Raw genomic sequence first — 7,500 nt, forward strand, 5'->3', positions numbered from 1 at the left:
ATCTCGGAAGCTAAGCACGGTCGGCCTATTTAGTACTTGGATGGGAGACCGCCTGGGAATACTAGGTGCTGTAAGCCTTTCATTTTCATCAGTAGACATGGTAACATTTACATCAACAAAATACATGCAATGATGAATTTGACCTCTTATATATACTGCGTTTGTGACATTTGATGTTGATTACGGCCATACCACCCTGAACACGCCTGAACACGCCTGATCTCGGAAGCTAAGCAGCGTCGGGCCTGGTTGGTACTTGGATGGGAGACCGCCTGGGAATACCAGGTGCTGTAAGCTTTTCATTCTCATCAGGAGACATGGTAACATTTACGTCATCAAAATACATGCAATGATCATTTTGACCACTTATATATACTGATTTAGTGACATTTGACATTGCTTACGGCCATACCAACTTGAACACGCCTGATCTCGTCTGATCTCGGAAGCTAAGCATGGTCGGGCCTGGTTAGTACTTGGATGGGAGACCGCCTGGGAATACAGGTGCTGTAAGCCTTTCATTTTCATCAGTAGACATGGTAACATTTACATCAACAAAATACATGCAATGATCATTTTGACCACTTATATATACTGCTTTAGTGACATTTGACATTGCTTACGGCCATACCAACCTGAACACGCCTGATCTCGTCTGATCTCGGAAGCTAAGCATGGTCGGGCCTGGTTAGTACTTGGATGGGAGACCGCCTGGGAATTCCAGGTGCTGTAGCCTTTTCATTCTCATCAGGAGACATGGTAACATTTACATCATCAAAATACATGCAATGATGATTTTGACCACTTATATATACTGCGTTTGTGACAGCTAAAGTTGCTTACGGCCATACCACCCTGAACATGCCTGATCTTGGAAGCTAAGCATGGTCGGACCTGGTTAGTACTTGGATGGGAGACCGCCTGGGAATACTAGGTGCTGTAAGCCTTTCATTTTCATCAGGACACATGGTAACATTTACATCATCAAAATACATGCAATGATGATTTTGACCACTTATATATACTGCGTTTGTGACAGTTAACGTTACTTACGGCCATTCCACCCTGAAAACGCCTGATCTCATTTGATCTCCGAAGTTAAGCAGTGTAGGGCCTGGTTAGTACTTGGATGAGAGACCGCCTGTAAATACTAGATCCTGTAAACCTTTCATTTTCATCAGGAGACATGGTAACATTTACATCATCAAAATACATGCAATGATGATTTTGACCACTTATATATACTGCGTTTGTGACAGACACCATTGCTTATGGCCATAACATCCTGAACACGCCTGATCTTGTCTGATCTCCGAAGCTAAACAGTGTAGGGCCTGGTTAGTACTTGGATGGGAGACCGCCTGGGAATACCAGGTGCTGTAAGCTTTTCATTCTCATCAGGAGACATTGTAACATTTACATCATCAAAATACATGCAATGATCATTTTGACCACTTAATATAATGCTTTAGTAACATTTGACATTGCTTACGGCCATACCAACCTGAGCACGCCCGATCTCGTCTGATCTCGGAAGCTAAGCACGGTCGGGCCTGGTTAGTACTTGGATGGGAGACCGAATGGGAATACCAGGTGCTGTAAGCTTTTCTTTTTTATCAGGAGACATGGTAACATTTACATCATCAAAATACATGCAATGATGATTTTGACCACTTATATATACTGCGTTTGTGACAGTTAAAGTTGCATACGGACATACCACCCTGAACACGCCTGATCTCGTCTGATCTCGGAAGCTAAGCAGTGTAGGGCCTGGTTAGTACTTGGATGGGAGACCGCCTGGGAATACCAGGTGCTGTAAGCCTTTCATTTTCATCAGGAGACATGGTAACATTTACATCATCAAAATACATGCAATGATCATTTTGACCACTTATATATAGTGCTTTAGTGACATTTGACATTGCTTACGGCCATACCAACCTGAACACGCCCGATCTCGTCTGATCTCGGAAGCGAAGCATGGTCGGGCCTGATTAGTACTTGGATGGGAGACGCCTGGGAATACCAGGTGCTGTAAGCTTTTCATTCATCAGGAGACATGGTAACATTTACATCATCAAAATACATGCAATGATGATTTTGACCACTTATATATACTGCGTTTGTGACAGTTAACGTTACTTACGGCCATACCACCCTGAAAACGCCTGATCTCATTTGATCTCCGAAGTTAAGCAGTGTCGGGCCTGGTTAGTACTTGGATGGGAGACCGCCTGTAAATACTAGATGCTGTAAGCCTTTCATTTTCATCAGGAGACATGGTAACATTTACATCATCAAAATACATGCAATGATCCTTTTGATCACTTATTTATACTGCTTTAGTGACATTTGACATTCCTTACGGCCATACCAACCTGAACAAGCCCGATCTCGTCTGATCTCGGAAGCTCAGCATGGTCGGGCCTGGTTAGTACTTGGATGGGAGACCGCCTGGGAATACTAGGTGCTGTAAGCTTTTCATTCTCATCAGGAGACATGGTAACATTTACATCATCAAAATACATGCAATGATGATTTTGACCACTTATATATACTGCGTTTGTGACAGTTAATGTTGCTTACGGCCATACCACCCTGAACACACCTGATCTCGTTTGATCTCGGAAGCCAAGCAGTGTCGGGCCTGGTTAGTACTTGGATGGGAGACCGCCTGGGAGTACCAGGTGCTGTAAGCTTTTCATTTTCATCAGGAGACATGGTAACATTTACATCATCAAAATACATGCAATGATCATTTTGACCACTTATATATATACTGCGTTTGTGACAGTTAACGTCGCTTACGACCATACCACCCTGAACACGTCTGATCTCGTCTGATCTCGGAAGCTAAGTATTGTAGGGCCTGGTTAGTACTTGGATGGGAGACCGCCTGGGAATACCAGGTGCTGTAAGCTTTTCATTTTCATCAGGAGACATGGTAACATTTACATCATCAAAATACATGCAATGATGATTTTGACCACTTATATATACTGCTTTAGTGATGTTTGACATTGCTTACGGCCATACCAACCTGAACACGCCCAGGTCTTGTAAGCCTTTCATTTTCATCAGGGGACACAGGAACATTTCCATCATCATAATACATGCAATATTGATTTTGACCACTTATATGTACCGCTTTTGTGACTGACACCATACCACCTCGTAAGACGCCCGTGTTTGCTTGTCTCGCTTGCTTTCAGTTTGAAAGTCTAACAGAATCTACGGACCCACCTAGGTTTGTATAAAACAAACTTTCAATAAGATCAAAGGCAAAGATTCTATGCCATCATGATCAAAGGAAAACATTTTATGACATCATCATCAAAGGAAAACAATTGAGGACATCATCAAAGGAAGACATCCCATGACGTCATCGCCCTGTTTCATCCATTGTTTCTTTTGTATGTGCGTGAGCATGCACGGAACTACGTATGGATGTAACGTTACTCCATGTGCGCGCATGTTGTCGCACGTGCGTCTGTACGTGCGCGAAAACAATACACAAAAATTAGACCAACATGCTCCCATAACTGTGTGTAATGGTTTGTTTAAGCCTCATCCACATTGTATAATCAATATGTTTGTGTCACGTGTAGTTTAATCATGTGCGGCTGATTCTTTATCGTATTTCCCTCTGAGGTACATAATGGTCTAGCTGGAACCTATTAACAGCGCTACTTGTGGCTTTACTACACAATGATGTAAGTATTATGTAAATTAGTTCTGTTTTTGCGTTTCTTTCGGGCAATACAGCAAACCCTAACGTCTGAGGTGGTAGCCCGTTGTGATGCTGCGATCTGGTACCGTGTTAAATAGTTGTACAACTACAACTATAGTCGAACAGCCACCCTTCTTATTTAAGTGTTTATGCTCTAATGCTGGACTTTTTATGAGACATGTATAAAAGAGTGATCTATGAAAATAAAAAAGACCCCACTTAGTTGTCATTAGATGTACTGAATCACTTGAATCTTGAATTAGAGATAAGGCAGGACTATTTTACGTTATTCCCCGTGGAGAAATGAAGGTTTTACAGACAATGCAAAATGATAAAACAAACCAAAACCAAAGGAGAGAAACTATATAAAAGTAAATATGTTAAAGGTACAAAAATAATTACATTTATTAATAATACTGATACAGTTGGTAGAAGAGTGGTAGTGGTGATTTTGGTTGTTCATGCCAAAATCTGACGACATATATTATCATATCAATAGTACCATCGGACAGCAGTGTTATAGATCTCACTATGTGACACTCAAGATTGAAGGTGTTAATTAAAACTTTGATCGAGGAACCTAAATGAAAACACAACCAGAGTGAGAGAAAAGAAAATTATCACAGAAAACAGAAGAAATTTGGAAAATCTTTCCCACACTCTCTCTTCCTATCGCACTCCTCACAAAATTTACATAGAATGTGCCATAGAATGTTTTCCTTCATGATGTCATAGAATTCTGTCCTTTCATCAAATCTTTTCCTTTGGCCATGATGGCATAGAATCTTTGCCTTTGATCTTACTGAAAGTTTGTTTTATACAAGCCTCTGTGGATCTGTACATTCTTTAGTGCTTCTCAGAGTTACAAATTGACTGCAAGCAAGACAAGGAACACACTTGAATAGAGCATGGTTCATTGATTTTCGTCCAAAGTTTTACAAAACATTTCCCGAATAACAAGCATCAATGGCAACCAACAAAACAGCAAAAGAGCTGAATATCTCAGTAGGGAGCACTCTGGGAAATTGCCTGAAAGTGCAATCTTTCCTCAGAGAGGGCGGCTTTGAATTTGTTACCATTTTCATCAGGAGACATGGTAACATTTACATCATCAAAATACATGAAATGATCATTTTGACCACTTATATATGCTGCTTTCATGATGTTTGACATTGCTTACGGCCATACCAACCTGAACACGCCCGATCTCGTCTGATCTCGGAAGCCAAGCAGTGTCGGGCCTGGTTGGTACTTGGATGGGAGACCGCCTGGGAATACTAGTCGCTGTAAGCCTTTCATTTTCATCAGGAGACATGGTAACATTTACATCATCAAAATACATGCAATCATGATTTTGACCACTTATATATACTGCGTTTGTGACAGTTACCATTGCTTACTGCCATACCACCCTGAACACGCCTGATCTCGTCTGATCTCGGAAGCCAAGCAGTGTAGCGCCTGGTTAGTACTTGGATGGGAGACCGCCTGGGAATACCAGTTGCTGTAAGCTTTTCATTCTCATCAGGAGACATGGTAACATTTACATCATCAAAATACATGCAATGATCATTTTGATCACTTATATATACTGCTTTAGTGACATTTGACATTGCTTACGGCCATACCAACCTGAACAAGCCCGATCTCGTCTGATCTCGGAAGCTATGCACGGTCGGGCCTGGTTAGTACTTGGATGGGAGACCGCCTGGGAATACTAGTTGCTGTAAGCCTTTCATTTTCATCAGGAGACATGGTAACATTTACATCATCAAAATACATGCAATGATGATTTTGACCACTTATATATACTGCGTTTGTGACAGTCACCATTGCTTACGGCCATACCACCCTGAACACGCCTGATCTCGGAAGCTAAGCAGTGTAGGGCCTGGTTAGTACTTGGATGGGAGACCGCCTGGGAATACCAGGTGCTGTAAGCTTTTCATTCTCATCAGGAGACATGGTAACATTTACATCATCAAAATACATGCAATGATGTAAGTACTTGAGATCAGACGAGATCGGGCGTGTTCAGGTTGGTATGGCCGTAAGCAATGTCAAATGTCACTAAAGCAGTATATATAAGTCGTCAAAATGATCATTGCATGTATTTTGATGATGTAATGAAGGCAAAGATTCTATGCCATCATGATCAAAGGAAAACATTTCATGACATCATCATCAAAGGAAAACAATTGAGGACATCATCAAAGGAAGACATCCCATGACGTCATCGCCCTGTTTCATCCATCGTTTCTTTTGTATGTGCGTGAGCATGCCGGGAACTACGTATGGATGTAACGTTACTCCATGTGAGCGCATGTAGTCGCATGTGCGTCTGTAGGTGCGCAAAAACAATATACAAAAATTAGACCAACATGCTCCCATAACTGTGTGTAAAGGTTTGTTTAAGCCTCATCCACATTGTATAATCAATATGTTTGTGTCACGTGTAGTTTAATTATGTGCGGCTGATTCTTTATCGTATTTCCCTCTGAGGTACATAATGGTCTAGCTGGAACCTATTAACAGCGCTACTTGTGGCTTTACTACACAATGATGTAAGTATTATGTAAATTAGTTCTGTTTTTTGCATTTCTTTCGGGCAATACAGCAAACCCCAACGTCTGAGGTGGTAGCCGACGTGTGCTTTCGAGATTTGTCATTAGAAATATTGACAAGTGTTTTAGTAACATTGCTTGTATTTTGCATCAGTTTGCTGTTGTCCACAATTTAAACTGACGCCAAAATAAACGAAGCCAGTGGAAAGAAACGTGGTCGTTAGCATTCGGTGGAGTGGGGAGCTAACTACGGGGCTAAGTTAACGTGCTAACGGCCAATTTCAATGGTCAGAAATTTTGAAAATCTTTCCCACACTTTCTCTTCCTAGCGCACTCCTCACAAAATTTACATAGAATGTGCCATAGAATGTTTTCCTTCATGATGTCATAGAATTCTGCCCTTGGGATGATTTCATCAAATCTTTTCCTTTGGCCATGATGGCATAGAATCTTTGCCTTTGATCTTACTGAAAGTTTGTTTTATACAAGCCTCTGTGGATCTGTACATTCTTTCGTGCTTCTCAGAGTTACAAATTGAACTGCAAGCAAGAAAAGGGGAACACACTTGAATAGAGCATGGTTCATTGATTTTCGTCCAAAGTTTTACAAAAAAAATTTCCCGAATAACAAGCATCAATGGCAACCAACAAAACACCCAAAAGAGCTGAATATCTAGTGGGGGAGCACTCGGGGAAATTGCCTGAAAGTGCAATCTTTCCTCAGAGAGGGCGGCTTCGAATTTGTTACCAAATGCTGCAAAAACCAACGAGAAAGTCTGCGTCAAAGTCAACAAGAGCCGTCCGGCAATTTTCAGACAGGCAAAAGTTGAAATTGATATGCTGAAACTGACATGCTGAAACAGCTGCGACGTCCGCATAGGTGATGATGATTGGCTAAGGTGCAGTGGGCCTTTCCACGATAAGCCAATCTCAGGCAGTGTTCAGTTTAAACACAAATCAAAACCCAAAACCCTGGTTGGACCCGGTCGCCTTGTTTTTCTCTCTGATTCATATCTACCTGTTACATTCTGACTCTACTTCCTGGCAGACTGTATCATTGTAGAAAAGCTTCAGCTCAAAAAAAAAAATACATGCAATGATGATTTTGACCACTTATATATACTGCGTTTGTGACAGTTAAAGTTGCTTACGGCCATACCACCCTGAACACGCCTGATCTCATTTGATCTCGGAAGCCAAGCAG

At 41.5% G+C, this 7,500-nt stretch overlaps 7 non-coding genes and 11 pseudogenes across 7 annotated transcripts in view; all 18 read left to right on the forward strand.

Moving 5' to 3' along the window:
* Positions 1–178: 178 nt before the first annotated feature.
* LOC125001547 lies at positions 179–297 on the forward strand (annotated as a pseudogene).
* Positions 298–398: 101 nt separating this feature from the next.
* LOC125003022 lies at positions 399–516 on the forward strand. The gene has a single exon (XR_007111891.1). It is a non-coding gene; the product is annotated as a 5S ribosomal RNA (ribosomal RNA).
* A 101-nt stretch (positions 517–617) lies between these two features.
* LOC125003299 lies at positions 618–736 on the forward strand. The gene has a single exon (XR_007112158.1). It is a non-coding gene; the product is annotated as a 5S ribosomal RNA (ribosomal RNA).
* A 101-nt stretch (positions 737–837) lies between these two features.
* Positions 838–946, forward strand: LOC125002358 (annotated as a pseudogene).
* Positions 947–1,047: 101 nt separating this feature from the next.
* Positions 1,048–1,166, forward strand: LOC125002709 (annotated as a pseudogene).
* A 101-nt stretch (positions 1,167–1,267) lies between these two features.
* On the forward strand, positions 1,268–1,386 carry LOC125001733 (annotated as a pseudogene).
* A 100-nt stretch (positions 1,387–1,486) lies between these two features.
* Positions 1,487–1,605, forward strand: LOC125003034. Its single transcript, XR_007111903.1, has one exon. It is a non-coding gene; the product is annotated as a 5S ribosomal RNA (ribosomal RNA).
* Positions 1,606–1,706: 101 nt separating this feature from the next.
* Positions 1,707–1,825, forward strand: LOC125003031. Its single transcript, XR_007111900.1, has one exon. It is a non-coding gene; the product is annotated as a 5S ribosomal RNA (ribosomal RNA).
* A 101-nt stretch (positions 1,826–1,926) lies between these two features.
* On the forward strand, positions 1,927–2,044 carry LOC125001442 (annotated as a pseudogene).
* A 99-nt stretch (positions 2,045–2,143) lies between these two features.
* Positions 2,144–2,262, forward strand: LOC125001685 (annotated as a pseudogene).
* A 101-nt stretch (positions 2,263–2,363) lies between these two features.
* On the forward strand, positions 2,364–2,482 carry LOC125001817 (annotated as a pseudogene).
* A 101-nt stretch (positions 2,483–2,583) lies between these two features.
* On the forward strand, positions 2,584–2,702 carry LOC125001753. The gene has a single exon (XR_007111718.1). It is a non-coding gene; the product is annotated as a 5S ribosomal RNA (ribosomal RNA).
* Positions 2,703–2,805: 103 nt separating this feature from the next.
* Positions 2,806–2,924, forward strand: LOC125001426. Its single transcript, XR_007111682.1, has one exon. It is a non-coding gene; the product is annotated as a 5S ribosomal RNA (ribosomal RNA).
* Positions 2,925–4,907: 1,983 nt separating this feature from the next.
* Positions 4,908–5,026, forward strand: LOC125001652 (annotated as a pseudogene).
* Positions 5,027–5,127: 101 nt separating this feature from the next.
* Positions 5,128–5,246, forward strand: LOC125001790 (annotated as a pseudogene).
* Positions 5,247–5,347: 101 nt separating this feature from the next.
* On the forward strand, positions 5,348–5,466 carry LOC125001864 (annotated as a pseudogene).
* A 101-nt stretch (positions 5,467–5,567) lies between these two features.
* LOC125001621 lies at positions 5,568–5,676 on the forward strand (annotated as a pseudogene).
* A 1,765-nt stretch (positions 5,677–7,441) lies between these two features.
* Positions 7,442–7,500, forward strand: part of LOC125001353 — a 119-nt gene continuing 60 nt past the window's right edge. Inside the window, exon 1 of the ribosomal RNA XR_007111612.1 lies at positions 7,442–7,500. This exon is cut by the window's right edge and continues 60 nt beyond it. This is a non-coding gene — a ribosomal RNA (5S ribosomal RNA).

The sequence above is a fragment of the Mugil cephalus genome, chromosome 23 (assembly GCF_022458985.1).
Source record: "Mugil cephalus isolate CIBA_MC_2020 chromosome 23, CIBA_Mcephalus_1.1, whole genome shotgun sequence".
In the NCBI taxonomy this organism is placed as follows: domain Eukaryota; kingdom Metazoa; phylum Chordata; class Actinopteri; order Mugiliformes; family Mugilidae; genus Mugil; species Mugil cephalus.